The sequence below is a fragment of the Pan paniscus genome, chromosome 3, assembly GCF_029289425.2.
Source record: "Pan paniscus chromosome 3, NHGRI_mPanPan1-v2.0_pri, whole genome shotgun sequence".
In the NCBI taxonomy this organism is placed as follows: Eukaryota; Metazoa; Chordata; class Mammalia; order Primates; family Hominidae; genus Pan; species Pan paniscus.
The window spans coordinates 120,489,017-120,514,839 of NC_073252.2; the positions used below are offsets into that span (position 1 = coordinate 120,489,017).

At 37.9% G+C, this 25,823-nt stretch overlaps 1 protein-coding gene and 1 long non-coding RNA gene across 4 annotated transcripts in view; one reads left to right on the top strand and one right to left on the bottom strand.

The window, feature by feature from the left end:
- Positions 1 to 23,692, bottom strand: LOC100968693 (uncharacterized). The gene is made up of 7 exons (XR_004670932.3): positions 23,492 to 23,692; positions 23,252 to 23,393; positions 22,830 to 22,883; positions 22,303 to 22,463; positions 20,215 to 21,836; positions 10,712 to 15,621; positions 1 to 7,076 (listed from the first exon to the last, which is right to left on the bottom strand). It is a non-coding gene; the product is annotated as an uncharacterized LOC100968693 (long non-coding RNA).
- The window catches only part of BBS12 (Bardet-Biedl syndrome 12), a 12,463-nt gene continuing 10,327 nt past the window's right edge, over positions 23,688 to 25,823 (top strand). Inside the window, exons 1-2 of one of the 3 annotated variants that reach the window (XM_055111808.2) lie at positions 23,688 to 24,089; positions 25,101 to 25,288. The gene's annotated coding sequence lies outside the window, so the exon portion shown is untranslated. Of the gene's footprint in view, positions 24,090 to 24,800; positions 25,289 to 25,823 lie in introns of all 3 variants that reach the window. The other 2 variants (XM_063603892.1, XM_003816402.4) reach the window with 2 other exon arrangements.

Consider the following 25,823-nt stretch of genomic DNA (forward strand, 5'->3'; position numbering starts at 1 on the left):
TCATAAAAAATGATAGGTACTCAAGGTGATGGATATGTTAATTAGCTTGATTTAATCATTGCCACCTTCTATACAAACTGTATAACAAAACATCACATTGTGCCCCGTACATGTATAAAATTATAATTTGTCCATTAAAATGATATTAATAATAATTTTTAAAAATCATACAGCAAGTCAAAAAGTTGTCAATTAATAAATATTTTAATATTGAACTAAGGCTCATTGTTATAACTATCAACGGTATTAACGAACAATGATAAAGCATGTAAAATACTTTGTCCTTTGAGGTTACAAGGATGAAAAAAGCATGTGCCTAAGAAAGCAAAACAACACCAAGAAACTGAAGATACAAACGATTTGTTTTATGAGTGTCTGTGTAGACGTGTGTGTGTGTATATATATACTAACATACATATAATAATCAACAAAAACATAACATAGGGACGATATTACAAACATACAATTCCTTTTTAGTGTTTGAGTGCTAAAGAAAGGTAGATCTTTATGTTAACATCTTGATTGACATAACTTTGAGGAAGAATTTTGCCTAACTACTTACAGGGTTTTGTGCTTTTGGTCCATTTATGTAGGAAATTCCCTTCAGGACTTATAATGGCAGAGTTTACTCAGTGTTTCTAAAAAATTATTAGAAGTTGTGAGAAATAAAGAAACTTGATAAATGAACACTAAGAAATGATAGATGGGAGCTAAAAACATAGACTACAGGACAACTATGTTGCAATAATACAAATTAGGGGTTTCACTCTTGCTGGATAACTACCTTAATTCTCTGTCTCACTCTGATCCCCTAATAAAGAAGTTGATGATGACATGGATTCTAATAGGTTATTCAGTGACTTTGAAAGAAATGTCTTAATAATGATCATAATAAAAAGTGTCTCAATTTAATTGCTAGCTATAAAAATGATGGATTTTTGCAATTATATTTGTGCATATATATATATATATATATATATATTCTTTCTTTTCTTTTCTTTTTTTGCAACAGAGTCTTGCTCTGTTGCCTAGGCTGGGTTGCAGTGGCATGACCTTGGATCACTGCAACCTCCACTTCCTGGGTTCAAGCTATTCTCCTGCCTCAGCCTCCCGAGTAGCCGGGATTACAGGTGTGTGCCACCACACCTGGCTAATTTTTTGTATTTTTAGTAGAGACGGGATTTCACCACGCTGGCCAGGCTGGTCTCGAACTTCTAACCTCAACTGATCCACCCCTCTCAGCCTCCCAAAGTGCTGGGATTGCAGGCATGAGGTACTGTGCCTGGCAATACATTCTTTTCAAAACTCTCAGATCCTTTTTACATAGCACAGCTGCTATGAAATAGAAATTGAGATGTGGCTGAAAAAAGCCAAACAGCTTGATATATAAAAGTGCTCAAGTTTTTATCAGTTTTCCTCTGAAGGCTGCAACAACCTTAAACCTAAGTCTTTTCATGGATATTATGTATATTGCCTAACTGCGGCATAGACACGTCATCCCTCTGCCCTCAGAGTGGGGGACATTTTAGTGACTTCTTGATTTTTCATGCCAAAGGCGATGGTAGATTATCCAAAAAAATCTTATTTGACCTTCCAATGTGTTTTACAATTGTATTTGAGTATGAAAGAAATGCTCTAAAAATTCAGTCTTTGAAATTAAATAATAAAGATCTAAGGCAGGAGAAACTGGAAAGCCATTCAACTTCCCGTGTTGACTCCTACTCAGGAAACTTTCTTTTCCCAAGATAATGCAGGGAATCTGCATAGCACATCTTGGGCAGTATTTACTGGTCCATTGCTCAGAGAGCCCCATAAATGTAAGGAATTATTCATATCCAGTTGCGCATTTTAGCTGTTAAGTATTTTTCCAGTTCTGCTGGGTTAGAGAGGTATCGTGTTACAGTGGAAAGAAAAAGGCATGGATAGACTGACAGTTATGGAAAGAAGACGGAGCAGGGGACAGTGAAGGGGAAATGGATTCGTTATGACACACAAATGTAAAATTCCCTAGTCAAGAACAGTACAGCATTTGTGCGTTTTTTTTTAATACGTAAAGGTATTGTTCAGTACTTTTCCATTAATTTTTCAAAGGTCTTGACCTCCTAATGAAAAATTTCTGACTAAAAGGGGTTTTCCTCACCACTCAGTTCCTTCTTCTGCTAGGTCCTACAGTGAATCAATATCTCGTATTTGGTCCTTCAGACAGTTGCCACGGAAATGAGAGCTGCAAACACTTTCAGCTTTCTGGCTTCACTGTGGGATCCAGCATAGAACATGATTGAGCTGTCAGAGAACCTCCTGAAGGAAAGTTGTACCTGATAAGTAAGAGTTTCCAGAAAAATGGTGACACATACAGGAAGAAAAATAGATTGTTTAACTCAGTCTGAAAAATCCCTTTTGATTCATAAACTGTCTACATGATTGAAACATATGAAACCATCTCTTTCTCTAAGCAGATTATTCTCAATTCACATACAAGCACCTCAGGGGGCAAATAAAACTTCTCTGTGTAGGCATGAGGAGGAATCACATTAGCAGAAGGAAAATAAGGTGCTGTAGAAATGAGAAAGTGCTGTAGAAATGAGAATACAAAATGCTAACCTGGAGGAGAGAGGGTGGCAGAGTGAGTGAAAGAGAGGGCATCTGATGCCGTTTAAATCATTTTTAAGGAAAACTAAACATCCTGATTGGAAAAAAAAAAAAAGAAAGGAAGTCACTGTGGATGTCAAAGAACACACAGGCTTTCCACAACTGGAATCACAGACAATTTGGAGCTTGATGGGCTCCACTGCAATAGACTTGAAACTTCATTTGTGTCATTTGGTCCTAGCAAATGGAACCTGGCTTTTCTGGGAAAGAATTCCAGCTGCCAGTTTGAATCCACTGAGTAGTTCTATCCAGTGCCAATTATAATCTTGAAAGATGCAGTCCCAAAATCCCCAAAATCACAACTACAAAAGATTAAAATCCTGAATGCTGAATTCTGGGACAGGATTAGTGTGTTTTCATTGCATGCTGGATAGTTGTATCATGTTAGTTGTATCAAGTTAGTCAAAACGATTACCTTGCTGTCTTTATTTGGAAATTAAATGTGGTTTAAGGAGATGCATATGAGTGACAAAGGGTGGACTTGTGTACTGCCTACAAACCTGGTAAAGCATTATTTTGGATGTGTCTGTAAGGGCTTTTTCAGAGGAGATTATTGTGTGAGTCTGAGTGGATTAACTAGGTGTGGGGGAATCTGCTGTCAATGTTGAAGGACACCATCCAATCAGCTGAAGGCCAGGAGAGAGAAGAAACACATAAGGCAAATTGGTCTCTCTCTGAGAGCTGGGGTAGACCTTCTGCTGCCTTGGACACCAGAACTCCAGGTTCACCAGTCTTTGGACTCAGGACTTTCACCAGCAGTCTCCTAGGTGCTGAGGCTTCCAGCCATGAACTAGGTTACAACCTCAGCTTTCCTGGTTCTGTGAACTTCAGACTTGGACTGAGCCAAGTCTCCAGCTTGCAGATGGCCTGTTGTGGAACTTCTCAGCCTCCATAATTGTGTGAGCCCATCCTACTGATAAGGCTCCTTCCTCTATCTATACACATATCCTATTGGTTCTGTCTCTCTGGAGAACCTTGACTAAAATAGATTTGATATTAAGGAAGCCAAATGTCATTCCTCCTTACTTTATTACTTGCAACATAATGGGAGAGATCTGTGAAATTGTTCCCTCACAAAAGGCTATGATGGTCTAAGCATATGAGGCCTCTTAACAGTGAAAGATAAAACTTTAAAAGCTAATTACTATTGGCATTTTGAAAGCAGAAAATCACTTAATTGCAATGGTTGAGCAATAACCAGTCTTTCGAATGGACTGCACATACTTACAAAATTTGTAGACCACAGTCACTCTTCAAGTACAAGTGCAGTGAGTGTTTCAAAAATCATAGAAGTGAAAATGCAAACGAAAAATACAGAAATCTCCCCTGCCAAATTATTCAATCATATAAGACTTCTGCCCTTTCACATATAGTGCCAATTTCCTATGCTATGTATTTCATCTTTGCTTCATTTCCAATACTGGAGGTATAAGTTGTGTAAAGACTTCTGTAGAGTTCTAATTTGTTTTATGCATTTTTTGCAAATTTGACTCTATGAAAGTGTGTTATCGGAACGTTGACTTTGTGTGTAAGCACTGTGTGTGTGTATGAAAATATCAAAACTTCCTTAATAAAGATGTCCTTTCTGTACATCTGAATTTGTGAAAGATAAAATATCTCAAGATGTCAGCTACTTGGGCAACTGCATATGTGGTGGTGACTCACTGTGGTTTTTGATGGGTCTCATTGAAACATGCAGTTTGTCCATCATAGTATTTCAGATGACTGCAGTTATAAAGCTGGGTGCACGCAGTTACCAATCATAGTGATATGTGTTTATACATTTCACTTTTTGACTTATTTATTAATGAATATGGTTTGTCTGCTCATAACTGTTATATATATGTGGCTATCATTAGAATACTTGAGTGCTTATGCTTGCGAAAATGTGTATGTTATTATTGCCTATTTTATGGTGTAAAGTGGCCTATGATGTGTTCTGTCATGTTTTTATATGTTTCTCAAATAAATTCCCTTTAAAATGTAAATAAATGTATTTTAAAATTTTTTTTTAATTATTTTTTCTACCTGGGTTTGGTGGCACATGCTGTAGTCCCACCCAGCTACTTGGGACGCTGAAGCAGGAGGATTACTTGAGCCCAGGAGTTCAAGGCTGCAATATGCTATGATTGTGCCTGGGAAGAGCCATTGCACTCCAGCCTGGGCAACAAGCAAGACCCTATCTCTAAATAAATAAGTTTTTCTTCGAAATTACATATTTGGTATTTTGATCTTTCAGGATTTCAACATTTGGAATTAAGGCAATAGGGATTGTATCTTTTGGGATTATGCCCCAACTCAACTCTATCCTATGTCATTGACCTCTAGTGAGAGTCTATTGGATTGAGTAAGATCAGTGTTTTTCATGCTGGGATTAGAGAACAGATCACTCCTTGTGGTGTCATGGCTGTAAAAGATGAGATTTGATTGGCAGAAGCCAATATTTAGACAACTGCTTGGAAGACTTGCCAGATATTAGTGAAATGGGAAGGAGAAATTGCAATTTGAAAAGATTATACCCTTTTTCATTTGGGATTTTTAAGTTCTTCCAGGTAAAAATATCTCATGTATACAATTGTATACAATTGCTGGTGGGTATGTAAATTTTACAACTACTTTGGGGAATAATTTGGAAATACCTAGAAAAGTTGAAGATGCACTTTCCACACAACCCAGCAATTTCACTTCCAAGTAGCTGCTATGGACTGAATTGTGTCCTCTCAAATTCACATGTTAAAGCCTTAACCTTCAATATACGTTGACACAGGGTCTTCAGGAGATATTTAAGGTTAAATGTAGTAATAAGGATGAGGCCCTAATTCAATAGCACTGTGTCTTTCTAAGAGGAGAAAGAGAAAGAGATCTCATTCTCTCTCTCTTTCTGCCACATGAAGACACAGTGTGTGGCCACCTACAAGGCGGCAAAAGGGGCCTCACCAGAACCCTGTTATCCTTGGTACCTTGATCTCAGACTTCCATCCTCCAGAACTGTGAGAAAATAAGTTTTGCTTGTTTAATCTACTCAGTCTACGGTATTTGTATTTGTATTTGCATGGTATTTTGCAGCCTGAGCAGGCCAAGATGGTGGCTATCCTAGAAAAGCTTTTATGTGTGTCCAAGAAGACAAAATACAAAATACATATTCATCATACCATTGTTCCTAATAATACAATTACAGAGACTGGCCAGGCGTGGTGGCTCATGCCTATAATACCAGCACTTTGGGAGGCTGAGGTGGGCGCATCACTTGAGGTCAGGAGTTCAAGACCAGCCTGGCCAACATGGTGAAACCCTGTCTCTACCAAATAAATATAAATATATATAAATATATATACACACACACATATGTATAAACAAGCTAACTTCCTGTAAAGAAACTATTTATATAACAGAATTCCATACAACAGTTGAAATGAATGAACTCCAATAACAGGTACTCATATAAATAAATCTCAAAAATATAGTGTCAAGAAATAAGTCAAGCTTTAAAAGAATGCTTATACATGCTATCGTGTAAAATTTAAAACATAAAACAATAGTTTATAATTTTTTGGAAACATACTTGTATAAATAAAAATAAGCATTATTTAGTGCATGCTTATCATGACAATACATGTCTATCATGTTTTACATAGTTGAGGAAACAGAATTTTGGCTGTTTTAATTAGTTAGGGCCACCCAACACCAGATACCCGATGAGATTCTTTAACCTATAGTTCATGAAAAATAAATAAAGACTTGAAGGAGAATGACAAATTATTCTGAGGAATAATGGCTAAATACACAACTTATGTGTGCATAATTTCATACTACACAGTTGGAGGCATGATACTAGATAATATTTACACACACACACACACAAACTACATGCTTAGCCAGCATAGATAAGAAAATGGTCTTTACACTTGGTCAAATTAGATTGCTGTCTTTTTCATTATCCAGGCTTTGTGAATTCTCTAGCATGTCCTAAACCATTCTCATCCATCACTTTCACCATCAGAGTCCTTATCTCTATTTGAAAAAAAAAAAAAAAAAGCTCAGCCTCCTGCTTATCTGATTGTCCAAAATTCACTTAAAATCCTGCTTTGACAGGTAGTATTTCTAAGGATGTTCTTGACTTTCAACATGCTTTGTGGTTCTCTGACCGGGTGCCTGTTTGATATTCCCTTACCTGGTAGGTTGAAGGGGTGTTTTAACTCTGGTCTTTGGCAGGAAGAGTGCGTTTTCATTTGGGCTAGCAGTGAAAACATGAACGTGTGTGATTTCTTATCTTCCACCACGAAACACTCCTCGGGGCACAGCAGTTCAAGGGTGCTTTGTAAGTGATATCCTGGAATCACTACTTGCATTTGTAGATTTTTACATCATTTTATATTGTTTCATTTTTTATTTATCCACGATATACTTCCAAGAGAAGTAAAAGAAACCTACACATTTCCAATAAAAACACAGAAAGAAAAAATATAATACAGTGCACCTATTTTTTCCATCTGCTTAAAATTAATATAAAGAATCTTATCCCAGGACATAATTTACTTTGACTTGGGTCAAATTTTTTATATACAGTTTGTTCTTTTGTTTATGTCAGTTTTTCCCAAACTGACTTTTATACAACTGTTATTAACTCTTTTGTTAAGTGTGAAGAAAAAAAGTGTTTCAATGTCAAATAAACGGGTATAATTGGGGTTAGACCAAATTCAATAAGTTTCACTTTTGAAGACTTTCTCAGAGGCTATATGTGGCTGTACATTAGAAACCCCAAGAGATGCTAAAGTATACAGTGTAACAACACCCTCACTTCCTTTTCAATGTTGTATTATAGAATGCTTATTGATGTCACAGATTCTGTATTTTTTCATATTTAGGCAGATTATAGTTCAAATCTCTTGGATTTATTGTTCAAATCCATTTTTATAATTAGCTTCCTAACCTCATTTTTAAATACAATTGAATTTTGTACTTCTTTTTATTTAAATTATGAAATTTACATTCATAAAAATTCAAATCACACAGAAGTATAGTGAATAAAAAGCAAACATTTTCACCCTCCCCAGAATCACATTCTCTTCCCTCAGAAGTAACCATTGACTAGAGTTTGGTGAGTCTCTTTTTAAGTCACTTTTATGCAAAACAATCAAGTTACTATTTCATATCGTCTGAGGAAAACAACAGACATCTTCAAAATTGGATTAGAAAAAAAGTTGTAAAAGATATCTTCAAATTATATATATATATATACATATGTATATATACATATATATATTTCCCTGGTAATTCAATGGCTACATTTCAAATACTGTCAGATTTGGTTTTAGGTGAAACTCTTGACTTTTCATTAACATAAGTGGTTACCAAGAAAATAAGTTGAAGAATATATAATTTCTTCACATTTTCCCCTAAATTATGCTAGATAAATTAAATCTTTAACTTTAGTCTTTCTTTAAACCCTTCACTAATTTATGTCAAACTATCAAAATAAGCATAAATCAAACCACACCCTCACTCACCGAACAGACAAGACCTCAACGCCCTCTAGTGGAGTGGCCTCCATGCTCCATTGTATGGGACCAACCCCTATTCCAGTGGGTAAGCCAAAGTGAATGAGCTCTTAATGAGGATGAGATTATAACTCGTCAAGGTTAGAATGGTACTCCCTCTTTCATTCATTTAACAAATAGCTAAACTTGCTTTAAAAGAAATTAAGTTAAAATGAGCCATGACCAAGAAAACAAGAAAAAACTATGAGGGGAAATATCCACATATAAGATACCAAATAATAACTTTATCACTATAGAAAATCAGTCTCTGATCTTCCAAGTATCTGTTTGTCTTGACTTCTTACTCTTGGCCACATCGCAACTCTTTACTACTGAATTTACAGAGATTTAAATCTATTCTTTCATTTTTTTAAGTGCTTAGCTTATGTTTGTCTTTAATTTCACTTCTCTGGATTTATCACTTTTCCTTAAGAATTACTTCATTCATTTTCCCAAACAACAACAAAAAAATCACCATTTAATTCACTTTTCTGCTTTTGTTTCTTTTTTCTTGGAGACAAAGTCTCACTTTGTTGCCCAGGCTGGAGCGCAGTGGCGTGATCACGGCTCACTGTAACCTCGACCACCTGGGCTCAGGCAATCCTCCCACCTCAGCCCCCTGAGTAGCTAGGACCACAGCTGTGCACCACCGTGCCCAGCTAGTTTCTTAATTTTTGCAGAGATGGGGGTCTCACTGCTCAGGCTGGTCTTGAACTCCTGGCTCCAAGCAATCCTCCCACCTTGGCCTCCCAAAGTGCTGGGATTACAGGCATGAGCCACCACACCGAGCCACTTTTCTGCTTTTCTCCCCCTGAGAATGTGAGCTATCAGCCTCTCCCATTTAAAAGATAACTCCTATTCCAGGGCATAATGAGAGGTAGTAGAGGATCGTGGTTAAAAGCATAGAGTGTGGAGCCAGCAGGCCTGCTTTCAAAGCCCAGAAGAGCAATTTACTGTCCATGTGATGTTGAGCTAGTCGTTTAAATCCTATGCATCTCAGTTTTCTCATCTGTAAAATCAGAATGATGATAATAGCATCCAATAGGCATTTGGCTTAAGTAAGAAAATCCATGTAGAGGAGGTAGAACAGTGCATAAAACATAGTAAGCACTCAATAACTGTTACTTGATATTACTACTTCATCAGAGTAAATAAAAATAAGACACCAGGAATGAAAGATTTTAATCCAATCTTTCTTTTCAAAACCAAAGGCAAACTGTTCATTAGCCAAACCCCACCATTCCTTGTTTAAATGATTGCGATCACCTCCTACCTAGCCTTGTAGCCAGCAGTCTCTCCCATTCATCTACTCTCATCAGTCAGATTTATTTTCCTAAAAATAATATTAACATTTCTAGTTCAGGATATGATGAACTAACTTCCTGCTGCAAACAAGTATAAAAACTAATATATAAAACAACTGTGTGAAGAAACTGGAAATCACCCAATTCCTGCAGGGTTGGAAAGGACAGGCTACAATACTTGAGAGGAGAAGCACAGGCAGTGAACTGTACTCTCAACAGGACTTTTTCCCTGACGGCATTTCCAAATTCATAAAATAGGGGAATAGATCCAAGCTGAAATTTTAATGGATTGAAGAGAAACAGATTGGAATCTGGGGCTGCTAAACTGGGCTAAGACTTGAGAGGAAAAAAATTATAGAGAACAGGGATTCGATGTGAAATGAAATGAAATGAAATGAAAAAGGTCATCCAAACCCCACCCCACTGCTCTTTTAGGCCGACTCTGTCTTTATTTTCTTCTTTGTTTGTTTTGAGAGGGAGTCTCGCTCTGTCACCCAGGCTGGAGTGCAGTGGCACAATCTCGGCTCACTGCAACCTCTGCCTCCTGGGTTCACGCCATTCTCCTGCCTCAGCCTCCCGAGTAGCTGGGACTACAGGCGCCCACCACCATGCCCGGCTAATTTTTTATATTTTTCGTAGAGACAGAGTTTCACCATGTTAGCCAGGATGGTCTCGATCTCCTGACCTCGTGATCCGCCCACCTCAGCCTCCCAAAGCGCTGGGATTATAGGCGTAAGCCACCGCGCCCAGCCTCTCTTTAGTTTCATATGCCCAAGACTGAGAGGTGAAGCCGGCTGGGCTTCTGGGTCAGGTGGGGACTTGGAGAACTTTTCTGTCTAGCTAAAAAATTGTAAATGCACCAATCAGTGCTCTGTGTCTAGCTAAAGGTTTGTAAATGCACCAATCAGCACTCTGTAAAAACACATCAATCAGCACTCTTTGTCTAGCTAAAGGATTGTAAATGCACCAATCAGCACTCTGTAAAATGGACCAATCAGCACTCTGTAAAATGGACTAATCAGCACTCTGTAAAATGGACCAATCAGCAGGACATGGGTGGGGCCAAATAAGGGAATAAAAGCTAGCCACCTGAGCCAGCAGCAGCAACCCACTCGGGTCCCCTTCCAGGTCGTGGAAGCTTTGTTCTTTTGCTCTTCACAATAAATCTTGCTGCTGCTCAGTCTTTGGGTCCACACTACCTTTATGAGTTGTAACACTCACCGTGAGGGTCTGCAGCTTCATTCCTGAAGTCAGCGAGACCATGAACCCACCAGGAGGAAGAAACAACTCCGGACACACCACCTTTAAGAGCTGTAACACTCAGTGAGAAGGTCTGCGGCGTCATTCCTGAAGTCAGCGAGACCATGAACCCACTGGAAGGAACCAATTCCGGACACAAGACTATGGAAAAACCTAGCAGAAAACAGGATCTGTGAGAACAAAGAGCTGAGCAAAAGTTTAATTAGATAGTTGTGCAATGCTGCAAAGATAGAAATTTGAGTTCAGGCCCAGGTTAGATGAAGGGGTCTTGGGGAAGGGTATGTCAATAAAAATATCCTGGGCTTTCAATTGAGATGCAGAAGTATTTTACCCTATGAGTAAGGACAAATCTGAAAGAGGAAAACCTTAATAATGACTAAAACCATTCCCCATTCCGCCAAAGAATCAAAATGATCCTCTTATATCTTATCCACCTGCTGGAAGAAAACTTAATCTTCTTTGGAGGAAAGTAACAGTATTTATAGGCCCTACAATTTTTCACTTATATCTGGCTAAAAAAACAAGACCAAATAACTAAAAGCTACACTTTTAAAAATACAATAATAATAGATCTAAAGATAATGAAAACATTGAAGTAATCAGACAAGGAGTTGAAAATAAAGACCATTAATGTGTTCAATAAAACAGAGGATGCCTGAAATCCCAGCACTTTGGGAGGCTGAGGTGGGCAGATCACTTGAGGCCAGGAGTTCGAGACCAGCCTGGCCAACATGGCAAAACCACATCTCTACTAAAAATACAAAAATTAGCCAGGCATGCTGGTGCACATCAGTAATCCCAGCTGCTCAGGATGCTGAGGCCAAACAATGGCTTGAACCCAGGAGGCGGAGGTTGCAGTGAGCCAAGATCACACCACTGCACTCCAGCCTGGGCAACAGAGCGAGACTTTATCTCAAAAGAAAAGAAAACAAACAAACAAACAAACAAACAAAAAAAACAGAGGAAAATATTGATAATTTCAACAAAGACCTGGAATCTATTAGATGCAGCAGAACAGAGAACTTCCAGTAAACTGGAAAGCAAGCCAGTAAACTTACTTAGTTTGAAGCACAGAAAGGCAAAAGGATGGAAAATACAGAAAAGAGTATGAGAGATACATGAAAAACAGTGATAAAGTCTAACACTTACAATTGGAATCTTAGAAATAGAGAGGATATGATGATTCGGAAACAACATTTGAAGAAATACTGGCTCTAAAAATGTTCCAAAGTTGCTAAAAGACATGAAACCACAGAATCAAGACACTCTATGAATCTCATGTAAAATAAAATTATGAAGAAAACCACACTTGGGTACATCATAGTTAAGTTGCTAATAAGACAAATAGACAAGTCTTAAAATCACTCAGAATAAAAAAAAAAAAAGCCACATGTTATTTTCAAAGAAGCAACAATAAAGTTATTAGTTTGGTGCAAAAGTAATTTTTGCCATTACTTTTGCACCAACCTAATATTAGCTTACTTTTCAACAGACATTATGGAAATTGGAATATACTGAAATGGAATTAAAATGCTAAAAGAAAAAAGAACTTCTTACCTTGCCACTTAGAAGTCTATACACAGCAAAAATACTATTCAAAATGGGAGGCAAAAAGTAAGGCCTTTTCAGACAAAAGCTGAGAGAATTTATCACCAGCAGATCTTCACCACAATACCAAAGAGTTATTTAGGCTGATGAAAATTATCCCAGATGGAACCACAAGCCAGCATAAAAGAATGAAGAGCACCAGTTTATAAAAGACAAAAAATAATAATTATACCTTGTAGGGATTTGAATATATTTAGAAGTAAAATACATGACAATAGCACAGTAGATGAGGGAGATAAACAGAGCTAATCTGTTGTAAAATTATTCCATTTTTAGGGAATTGTTAAAAGTAGTAATTAAAGGTAAACCATAATAACTCTAAGATGCATGTAATATTCTATTGTTTAAATAGCCACCACAAAACTTACTGGTCTAAAACAACCACAGCATTTATTTTATTCATGAATCTACAATTTAGGCAGGGTTAAATGGGGGCAGATTGTCTATTATGCCCTACTCAGCATTAGCTAGGATGACTCAAAGGCTTGCTAACTTGTCTGTTTGGTAGTTGATGCTAGCTCTTGGCTGGAACCTCCATGGCACTATGTCCAGAACACCAAAATGTGGTCTTTCTATCTAGCTCCCTGACTTGGGATGGTGGCTAGGTTCCAAGGTTGGGTGCCAGGCTAGAGAGCCAGGCAGAAACTATACCTCCTTTTCTAACCTATCCTCAGAAGTCATATAGTGTCACCTTTACCACATTTTATTGGTTAAAAGCAAGTCACTGAAGACATCCATATTCAAGGGGAGGGAAATTAAGACTCTACCTGTTGATGAGAGGAATGTCAAATAACTTGTGGACATGCTTTAAAAACAGAGTTTCAACAAATTTCGAAGAATTGTTTTTAGATCAAATTCTCTGACAACAATGCAATTCAGTTACAAATCATTATAAAAATGATATTTTCCTACATTTTCTCCTGGAAGCTTTATATTTTTACCTTTCATATCTAAATCCACAATCCTCTAGAATTGATTTTTACGTATGGTGTGAGACTGGGGGTCAAATTTTCTTTTATACCTTATGGATATACTATTGACTTGGAACCATTATTATGAAAACGTCCCACTTCTCTGGAGAGCCACCTTTGTCTTAAATCAAGTCATATAAGTATGGGCGTGTTTCAGGACTTTCTATTCTATTCCACTGGTCCACTAGTCTATCCTAGTCCATACCACACTATTTTGATAACTGTGGATCTATATTTAGTCTTGTTATTCAGGCAAGCTAGTCCTCTTACCTGTGCTTTGGTTGTGCATTGTCCCCTTGGATTTCCATGTAAAATTTAGAATCAACTTGTCAAGTTCTACACAAGAACACAAGCTAGGATTTTGATTGCACAATATCTGTAGATCAATAAGCAGACAACTAATGTCTTTATAACATTGAGACTTCCAACCCATGAACATAATATCTCTCCATTTATTTATGTCTTCTTTAGTTTCTCTCAATACTTTTTAATAGATTTTTAATGTAGAAGACCTGTGTATCTTCATTAGATTTAGTCCTAAAATTTTTATATTTTTAACAATGTTATGGTCTCTTTATTATTTGTACCTGATACCTAAAAATACAATTGTGTCGATGTTTGTATTTGCATCACAACCTTACTTTCAGCAATCTATATAAATTCTTTTGGATTTTCTATTGTATGTATCATCATGTCACCTGCAAATAAGATTTTATATCTTCCTTTCCAGTCTTTATGTATATTTTTCCTTTTCTTACCTTATTGTACTGGCTAGTACTTCAGTACAATGTTGAATAAAGGACATTCTGTTCTTATTCCTCATCTTAGAAAGTTTTCCATGTTTTACAGTTTAATTGATGTTTATAGGTTTTCAAAATACCCTTACGCTGTTCACAAAAATTCTCTCTTGTTTTTTGTTTGCCCTGAGTTTTAATCATAAATGGAGGTCAAATTTTGTCAAGTGTGGGTTTTCTCTCCTATTAAAATTATTACATGATTTTTTAATTCTGAAAATATGATATATTCCATTAATCAAATTTCAAATGCTAAACAATTTGGTTTTCCTGGAACAAACCAAATTAGGTTTGAACTATCCTTGTAGGTTCTATCCTGGTAGAAATAATGAACTATCCTTGTAGGTTCTGGTAACAAGTTGTTGCCTACCTCACAAACCAAGTTTGGAAGCATTATCTCTTTTTCTATTCTCTGAAAGAATTAAAAATGCTTTTCCTTAAATGGTAATAGACACCAATGAAATTATTTGGGCCTAGAGTTTTCTTTGTGGAAAAGTGTTTATTTTCAGATTCAATTTCTTAAATAATTAAAGAAGCATTTAGCTTTCACTCCATTTCCTTATATCCCCAGTTTTCTGCTTATTCTCAGACTTTACTATGATCCATCCAATATGAATTTTTATCCATTCTGGAATGAAAGCAAGAACTGAAATTGGGTGTTGTGGCCTCTTTGATGTGTTCGTTATCAGTCTGTCTTTGGAGTTGCAAAAGTTCTGTCAGCACAAACCATAAATTTTCCCCACTTCTGATACTACCTGAAACCTGGCAGGTGGTTAATTTCATTGCCAACAATCTGCTTATTGCAACTAAAATATAAATCAGAACTCCAGGACATCTATACTAAACAACAGCTTAGAGGAAGAAACTATTTGAGTGGCAGGTTCAGGGTGGCAGGAACTGCAAAATGGGATGTTTAAAAAAGTTCTTAATAGTCCTCTCATTGGTGAACTAAAGTCCCCATGATATCTAAGCTACAGAAAGAGGCAGCAAACTCACTGAGTTTCAGATGCGTGTGTGACAAGCAAATAGTTATAAAAGAGCATCACCCTAATAAATGATATTGCTATTTTAAATATGCCATCATGTAATAAGTCTATTTAATCTCATCTTTATTTAATATTTGATAGAACTCTTAGTTGGTTCCTTGTGTATCTAGCCATTCAATAGGGGAGAAGTTAACACAAGTCTCAAGATGGAGGACTATAGCAGTAATCTATTGCTGCATAACTGTCCCATAACTCAGTAGCTTAAAATAATTGTTATTGCACAGTTTCTATAAATCAGAAATCCAGGGGTGGCTTCACTTGTTCCTCTGCTTCAGGGTCTCTCACTTGTTGTAATCAAAGTGTCAACTAGAGTTGTACTATCTCAAAGGTCAACTGGAAAAAGATCAGTTTCAAAGCTCGTTCACATGGTCGTTGGCAGAATTTGGTTCCTCAGGAATGGTTGGAGTAAAAGCCTCTTAAATTGTCCATATATTGATGAATTTGATCTTGCTCTGAAAAGAGGAGGAGAAACATAGAGAACTAGATATGCTTGAATTTGTTTCGGAATTAAAGCAAGTAAATTCTGTGATCTTTGGCTAAAATTCTCCAACCCTTCCTATCTGACATATAAGATACAGTCTCAGACTGTTACCTTATCTGCCTTTACCTGACTGTGAAACCATAAAATAGTTATAATTTTCCCTTTTTTAAATAATAAAATTTATAAATTTCAACAGTATTTTGAGTAGGGAAGCATTTTGAGATGTAAGCACTCTATCAAATTTCAACTTATCTACCATAAAAGGGTCAGTTTCTACAAGGCAATCACAAAGTCCTGAATATGTTCCAGAATAGCTCAAGAGTTCTGTCCTGGTCTTTGATTTTCGTGTTCTAGTAATATTCCCAAGGCCATTCTTAGGATTTGAGGCATTTTAATTGGGTATACAAGAAGTTATCCCTAAAACACAGAGGGATAGATTTAAATAAATAGATCCAAAACTTACAAAACTTTCCCTTACTCCAGTATGGGCTTAAATCCAGATCATCTCAACTAAAAAGTGAAGATGATTATGTTTCAAATGGAAAATTCAATGTCATGATTTTTTTTTAAAATATCCTTTCTTTTTTTACTCTTAGAATTAGGCTACAGTCTGGTAAGAGTCATATGGCCATTATGAGACTAAATACTATTAAAAGACAAAGCATTGCCATTTTACTGTTACATAGCACAAATATCTGTAGAAATCATCTCATGAAGTAAACTTAAAATGTAGAGGCTTGGGTAGAATCAATATTGTGAAAATGATCATACTGCCAAAAGCAATCTACATATTCAATGTAATTGCCATCAAAATACCACCATCATTCTTCACACAACTAGAAAAAACAATCCTAAGATTCATATGGAACCAAAAAAGAGCCCACATAGCCAAAGAAAGACTAAGCAAAAAGAACAAATCTGGAGGCATCACATTACTGGATTTCAAACTATACTATAAGCCCATAGTCACCACAACAGCATGGTACTGGTATAAAAATAGGCACATAGACCAATGGAACATAATAGAGAACCCAGAAATAAACCCAAATACTTACAGCCAACTGATCTTCGACAAAGCAAACAAAAACATAAAGTGGGGAAAGGACACCCTAATCAACAAATGGTGCTGGGATAATTGGCAAGCCACATGTAAGAGAATGAAACTAGATCCTCATCTCTCACCTTATATAAAAATCAACTCAAGGCCATGTGCAGTGGCTCACGCCTGTAATCCCAGCACTTTGGGAGGCTGAGGTGGGAGGATCATGAGGTCAAGAGATTGAGACAATCCTGGCCAACATGGTGAAACCCTGTCTCTACTAAAAATACAAAAAATTAGCTAGGTGTGGTGGCATGAGCCTGTAGTCCCAGCTCCTCAGGAGGCTGAGGCAGGAGAATTGCTTAAACCCAGGAGGCAGAGGTTGCAGTGAGCCGGGATCATGTCACTGCACTCCAGCCTGGGTGACAGAGCAAGACTCTGTCTCAAAAAAAAAAAAAATCAAGATGGATCAAGGACACAAATCTAAAACCTGCAACTATAAAAATTCTAAAAGACGACGTCGGAAATACCCTTCTAGACAATGGCTTAGGCAAAGACTTCATGACCAAGAACCCAAAAGCAAATGCAACAAAAACAAAAGGTAAATAGGTGGGACTTAATTAAACTAAAGAGCTTCTGCACAGCAAAAGGAACAGTCAGCAGAGTACACAGACAACTGACAGAGTGGGAGAAAATCTTCACAATCTATGCATCCAACAAAGGACCAATATCCAGAACCTACAAGGAATTCAAACAAATTAGCAAGAAAAAAAAGATGCCATCAAAAAGTGGGCTAAGGACATGAATAGACAATTCTCAAAAGAAGATATACAAATGGCCAATAAACATGAAAAAATGCTCAACATCGCTAATGATCAGGGAAATGCAAATAAAAAACCACAATGCGATACCACTTTACTCCTGCAACAATGACCATAATCAAAAAATCAAAAAATAATAGATGTTGGTGTGGATGCGGTGAAGAGGGACCACTTCTACACTGCTGGTGGGAAGGTAAACTAATACAGCCACTATGGAAAAAACTGTGGAGATTCCTCAAAGAACTAAAAGTAGAAATACCATTTGATCCAGCAATCCCACTACTTTTCCCAGAGGAAAAGAAGTCGTCATACAAAAAAGATACTTGCATATCCACGTTTATAGCAACAGATACTTTCACATCCATGTTTATAGCAGCACAATTCGCCATTGCAAAAACATGGAACCAGCCCAAATGCCCATCAATCAACAAGTAGATAAGGAAATTGTCATATATATATAATATGGAATACTACTTAGCCATAAAAAGAAATGAGTTTATGGCATTTGCAGCAACCTGGATGGAACTGGAGACTATTATTCTAAGTGAAGTAACTCAGGAATAGAAAACCAAACATCATATGTTCTCACTCATAAGTGGGAGCTAAGCTATGAGGATGCAAAGGAATAAGAATGATACAATGGACTTTGGGGACTCAGGGAAAAGTGTGGGAGGGGGTGAGAAACAAAAAACTACAAATTGGGTTCAGTGATACTGCTCAGGTGATGGGTGCACCAAAATCTCACTAAAGAACTTACTCATATAACCAAATACCACCTGTTCCCCCAAAACCTATGGAAATAAAAACATTTTTTTTAAAGAAAAAAATATAAAGGCTGAAACACAGTGCAAATCAAAAGGCAAATAACAAATGGTACAATGCATGCAACATATATGACAAAGATTAATTTCTTTTGTATATAAAATGCTCTCACAAACCAGTAATTTTTTTTATTTATTATTTTTTGGAGACGGATTCTCGCTCTGTCACCCAGGCTGGAGTACAGTGGTGCGATCCCGGCTCCCTGCCAGCTCCGCCTCCCAGGTTCACAACATTCTCCTGCCTCAGCCTCCTGAGTAGCTGGGACTACAGGTGCCCGCCACCATGTCTGGCAAATTTTTTTTTTTTTTTAGTAGAGACAGGGTTTCACCGTGTTAGCCAGGATGGTCTTGATCTCCTGACCTCGTAATGCACCTGCCTCAGCTCCCAAAGTGCTGAGATTACAGGCGTGAGCCACCACCCCTGGCCAATTTTTTTTTTTTTTTGAGATGGAGTCTCGCTCTGTTGCCCAGGCTGGAGTGCAATGATGCGATCTCTGCTCACTGCCACCTCCGCCTCCGGGGTTCAAAGATTCTCCTGCTTCAGCCTCCCGAGTAGCTGGGATTACAGGCGCCTGCCACCACGTCCAGCTATTTTTTTGTATTTTTAGTAGAGATGGGGTTTCACCATGTTGGCCAGGCTGGTCTCGAACTCTGATCTGCCTCCCTCGGCCTCCCAAAGTGCTGCGATTACAGGTGTGAGCCACTGTGCCCAGCCACAAACCAATAAATTTTAAAATCCAATGGAAAAATAGGCAAAGGACTTTGTTAGACAATACACAAAAAGGAATAGACAAATAGAGTCTAAACATGTGAAAAAACACTCAATGCCTCTCATAAGAGAAATGAGCATGAAAAATGTATGATTTGCCACTTGCCAGACTGACAGAAATCAAAAAAGTTTGATAATACTTTGGGCATTTTCATATAGTATTTTTGGAAATGTAATTTGGCAGAAATCTTTTTAGAAGGCAATATCTATCAAAAATAAAAACATTTAAATTAAAATGCATATTGATTTTAACCCAATCACTTCATTTGTGACAATTAATTCTACAGGTATTCCCAAATTAAACATATGTATAAGGATATTAATTTAAGCAAAACGTTGGAAACTAAAATGTCTACCATTAGAAGACTGTCAAATATAATAGTTGATATAATGAATTATATGGCCATTCCATTCCATTAGAATGGAATATTATACAGATATTTTATTTGTATTGTTATGCAACTATTTCTCAAGTTATGTAACTATTTCTCAGATATATACACAATGTGTATAATATGCTATCATTTGTGAAAAAACTATTCTGTATACATATGCATATGAATATGCATTCTCTGTAATGATTCATTAAAAAGTGGCAAAAATCTTTGTCTTTAGGAAGAACAGGGGCTTGGATAGGAAGGAGACTTTTATTCAGAACTTTTGGAACTTGTTCATGTATACTTTTAACCATTTGAAGGCTAACATTTTCACATATGAAGCACATTTAATAGGCAAGTTTTTCCCTGGTCTAGAAGAAATGTTACATAATTAGAAATCAAAGACACTGTGAAAACACTTGAGAATGCTCATGAGCACATACAATTCTAGTTTCAATCAAATAAAACCTCTTGTGTTGACAAGACAAAAAACCTTCAGTTTTCATTTCAGTTGTGCTAAAAATGAACCAGGTAGTGTCACTATAGTTACATTTTCTATGAGTCTTTCTTGCTCCAAAGACAACTTGGTTATCAGAAAGTGTTTGTGTGGAGCAAGTGGCATCTGTTGCCTATTTGTCAGGAGCAGAAGTCTGAGCACTTCTGTCCACTGCATCTTGTTTCAAAGTCGCCAAGGAAAACAATGCAGTGAAACACTGGGTGGAACACACATTACTCACATACAGAAGAGACAGAGCAAAATCAGCTTCCCTAGTGGACTTCAGTCTCCCATGACCAGAGGGTCCCTCTTGGCAGCTGACACAGGGCAGGTGGCCTGCAAACACTCTTCTTGTGCTGAAGGACCCCCATCTCCTCCCCCACAGGAGACAGAGCAGTGGGGTTGGTCAGATGCCATATGATGCACACACTTAAGCAGGGCAAGGGACTACACATTGGCTCTGAAACAGAGGAAGATATTACTATACGGGGTGGTAAGTTCAGCACAGGCTCTGTGGACTCCTAGTCTCTTCAAAAGAAGTGTTCCAGGCCCAAGGCCCACTCTCAAACAACTGAGTAGGAGTTAAAAGACTGTATGTATGAGATTCCGTTTCCCAACAGTTTGGCTCTTTCACAAGGAAGAAATCACAAGAGTCACAGAATTGAAAATGAGTTAGAAAATACACAGTTATCTTCAAAGTTTTATCCATAGGGAAGCAGCATAATGAAGAATAAGAACTTAAGATTTGGAATCCATGTTTTATTTATTATCAATGGGCAACTGGGGAATTTTTAAAACTTCTCTGAACTTTAGTTTTCTTGTATGTAAAATGGAGCTAATACAATCAGCTTCCAACTTGTAATATGTTTACTGAGGTTAACACATAAAATCTCGGCCAGGCACGGTGGCTTACCCCTGTAATCCCAGCAGTTTGGGAGGCTGAGGTAGGCAGATCACGAGGTCAGGAGATCGAGACCATCATGGCTAACACAGTGAAACTCCGTCTCTACTAAAAATGCAAAAAATTAGCTAGGCATGGTGGCAGGTACCTGTAGTCCCAGCTACTTGGGAGGCTGAGGCAGGAGAATCTCTTGAGCCCAGGAGGCAGAGGTTGCATTGAGCCGAGATAGCACCACTGCACTCCAGCCTGGGTGACAGAGGGAGATTTTGTCTCAAAAAATATATAAATAAATTTTTTAAAAAATAAAACTCTACACCACCTGTCCTAGCACAGAGGTATTAAGTGCTCACTATAGGGTCAAACTTACAGGGAAATATGGGTGATGTAAGTGCTATTTTGAATTTTCTTTATAACTAAAAGAAGAAAATTAGCAAATAATGTTTCCAGACAGTTCTATTTAATACTTTATGTATTTGAGTAACTGACTAAAAAGCAAATGTTCATCAGGTTTTTTTGGGTTGCACGAAAGGAAAATATAAGTTTTGTTTGCCAAATTCATTTGGATGTGAAGCCAACTTCATCAAACTTTAAAATTCTAAGTCTTTGTGACCTAAGGTTCTCAAAAGAGCAGCTAGAATCAATACTGTTCTTGGATTAATGGCTCAAAGAAGTCATTATGTTTTGTTTCTTGATGCTGTAGATTTAACATCATATTGGTAGAGATGTGTAACTTCTTACATGGATTAGACATCAAGAAGCCAATGTGTACATATAAACTAAAAACTGAAAATGAATACATTCAGATATTAAATTATAAAACTGCATAACAAATACAAATTTGTTAATTTTCCACAAGGACTAAAACAACGCTATTAATAACGAGTAGTCTTTTTCATCACTCTCAAAAAATCTTCCTTGTTTATTTCTCCATCTCCATCACGATCAGCTTCATCAAGCATTTCCTGTAAAACAAAATGTAAATATATGAAATACATTTAAAATGACATAAATGAAGTCAAACACATATTCAAAACCAAATTTTATTTTAAATGCATAAGTACAACTAAAGTTAGAATTATAATCCTAAATTATCACATAAGTTATAATTACATATAAATTATAATTATAAAAATAAGCAAAATCTACCTGAAGTTCATCATGTTAAATTTTCCCCTGGTTTCTCAGCAAACCTCTTGATACTGGTTAGTATTATACTTCCAGTATCATCATCATCAAATAATTTGAAAGCCTTCAATATTTCTTCTTTTTCATCTTTTTTACTCTTTTAAAAAAGAAGCAACTATCTAGTCTTTCATTTATTTATTTTATCAAGCTGGACTTATTAGATCTTTGGGGTCTAAAGCAGCAATGTGCCAAGTAGCTGTGTTCTGATTTTATTTATTGGTCTTTTAACAATTATGTACTCACATCTGCCCTCAAGGTGCTTAAAGGTAGAGCTTGCTAAAGTGGAGAAGGCACAGGGTGGTCCAGAATGCATCTCTTATTAAACCTCATAATTCAGATCCGTTACCAAAAACGTAAGCTTCAAAACGGAAGGTTGTATCTTTCAATGCTCCTTAGAATAGTGCCTGGCAAAAATAGGCATTCAATATATGTTGCTGAATTAAAGGCTTCCAAATTCTGGCCCCATTCTCTCTATCCTGCAATATAGCCTCATTATTTCCTGACAAAAACCTCTTCTCCACATCATAGTCTTCTCATTACTACCCTGAAAACATATTTAATCTTGCTCTTCCTATCTCCCATCCTTAAAAACCTAGTTCTAATTGCTTCTCTATAAAACTTCTGATTGCTCCAGCCCTAAAATGTAGCAGGTTATTGCTAGTATTTCTTTGAAAAATAAAATCATAACTATATCATTTTTATACTCATAATGGCAAAAAAAAATCTTCAAAACTAATGGTGCCAATTCCTTCTTTATCAACTTCAGCTACCATTTTTTAAATTTCTTCTTTCTTTGGTTCAAATCCTAAGGCCCACACTGCAATCTGAAATAGGAAGAAAAGGAATTATAATATGCCATGATTTCTTTCTAAGCTTTTTAACTCCCTATTAAGAGCTTCTCTCTTTTCTATTATGGACTGAGCATAAACAGAAAATTAGGTCAGCAGGCCTGTGTTTCAGTCCTACTGTGCCATCATGTACATCACTGTTACAGCCTGGGCTTTTGCCTACTCATTTATAAAACACAATTAAAATGCTTAACAAGATATCGTTTTGCTAATGCAGGGCAGGCATATGCACTGAAGAGACTTTATATTAAGCTTTCAGAAGACTACTTTTAAAGAAAGCCTTAAAGATTGCCACAAATAATATGGTTTTTAAAATGATTTAGAATTAGAAATAATTTCAGAACCTTCTTTTACATCGATGGTTCCAGACCCATCAATATCAAATAAATTAAAGGCGTCTTTAATTTCTTGCTTTTGGGATTCATTCAGTTCAATTTTTGCTGCTCTTTTCTTCCATTGGTCTGAACTTGTATGGTAGTTAGATGCCTGTAATACACACACATATGGGTGAAAGATAAATTATATAACTGGAATAGTTAGCAGAACCAGAATAATTGATGATAAACTAATATAGTTTAAAGTACCTATTTCCTACTATAAAATGAACCTCAACAGGAGTAAGGAAGGAGTGCAGTTGCTGCCAGGGGCAGCCTTCCTTGCTCTGGCGGAAAAACTTCGGCCCCGGCCCCAGCAGAAGGTTACAGCTTCACACTCACCATGTCCCCAGCCGGCAGCCGGCGCTCTCAGCCGGGACCTCCCGGCGTCACCTCCCGCAGCCCCGCCCAACCCAAGTCTTCACAGCTCACTGGCGGTTGCTAAGGCCGCTCTCACCGACCTCTCTCAGCCCCGCCCACCCAGCCTGAGTTATTGACATCCAGTTCATCCAATGGACAGAAAAAAAGGCCTTTAAACCAGCCCTTTCTCTCTACTCCCTACCAATAGCGTGACGTCCCCGCCTTTCGCAGCCCGGCGTTAAGCGGAACTTCTCTCTCCAGCTGTGTCTCTTAGCAACTAAGCCCCCGGCTCCTCCAGAAGCCCCTCTTCGCACATGCGCAAACTGCGGACGGGGAATTGGGCGCCCTAGCCCTGGCGTTTTTGGTGTTGCTGTCCCAGCCAGTATCGCGTCTGGCCGGTGGGAAGCCGGGAACTCCAGCCCCCTGTAGGAGAGGAGAAAGGAGCGAGGTTAGTAGTGAGGTGCTTCCGCTGACTGCTAAGCTAAGTCTTTCCTGAAGACGTGGGAGCCCGTGTGTTTGATTTTTCTGTCCTCTTCGGGCCAGGGGAAGAATGAGAATCTAGGGCCTGGAGGGCCTGGGGTGAATTGGTCCAGCATGTGGCTAGGAGTACTAGAGGAAGAGGGGACTGCCCTTTCTTTTTGCCGCTAGACTTTCCTCATTTTCTACAGTGCCTGGAGCTGGGCCTTCAGCCATTTACCTCCTCCCTGTTTTGGGCAGGGATTCTGGCATGGTAGACACCAGAATTCTGTATAGCAGTGGCATGGGGTAACAGTGTCGTTGGAGGGACGTGGGTATGGGGATAAGCATGGGTCTTGGGATGTATTTAAAGCTTCACTACATACATAGATAAACGTTTTTACATGTTTCGTGTAGCATTTGTTTACGAGGTAGGACTTTGGCCCCACCCATAATTACTATCGGACCCCGCCCCCCAACCCCAACACACACACACACACACACACACACACACACACACACACACACACATCCAGCCATTTCCTTGGCCCAGTCCTAAGATTTGTCCAGTTGTCAACGATATCAACTTGATCTGCACTTCAGAGTCAGACACAGGTAGTCTGATTATCCAGTTGATTCAGTAACGGCCTAGATTTAGATACTTGTGAAACTTTTGTAAACCAACTCAATCTCTTGTCCAGAGGGCCAGATTTACTGCTTCTGCCCGTTCTGAATTTGGCCAGGAATCAGCTTAAAGGACAGGGGAGAAAGACTGAGGTAGGATGGACCACTGACTTCTTGGTGGGAATGAAGGAATGAGAGAATCTTAAAACTTCTAACCTTTAATTGCTCACACATGCGGACCCCTTTTATGCCTCCTACAATGTCTTCTCTAGAGGAAATATTTTCTAAAAATTATACTGGGTTCTTCAAAAATGGATTCAGGAAGAATACTAACTTTAGTCTTTTTTTTTTTTTTTTTGTCTCACTTATCTTCCTGAAGGCAGGAGAGGAAAACAAGTGCAAAGTGCATTCTTGAAGCACTCTGTCAAATCACTTTTCATGCTTCATTGAGTAGAAACATGGCACATTTTCCAAAGCCATCAGCCTGTCTTGTTCATACTATATCCCAGACAGACACGCAAGTATTGTAATCATTGATAAAAATCTCATTAGGCTTCTGGAAAATAGGTAAGTTTATCCTCATATTGCAGGTGATTTTTCCATATAAAGTTACCCAGTGAAAATTAAAATGGCACAAATTCAAGATAATTTTTGAGTTAAGTAAAATGTGGTCACTTTAATATATGATTTTTCACGTCATTTATCTCACTTGGAAAGTTGCTCTTGATCAGTTTCAAGGTAATATACTTTTTTTTTTTGAGACCGAGTCCTGCTCTGTCGCCCAGGCTGGAGTGCAGTGGCTCAATCCCGGCTCACTGCAAGCTCCACCTCCCGGGTTCTCGCCTTTCTTCTGCCTCAGCCTCCCGAATAGCTGGGAGTACAGGCGCCCGCCACCGCGCCCAGCTAATTTTTTTGTATTTTTAGTAGAGACGGAGTTTCACCGTATTAGCCAGGATGGTCTCCATCTCCTGACCTCATGATCCGCTCGCCTCGGCCTCTCAAAGTGCTGGGATTACAGGCGTGAGCCACTGCGCCCGGCCATATACTTCATTTTTAATACTAATATTAAAAGGATTTCTTAGACCCAGAAGTGAATAGTGAC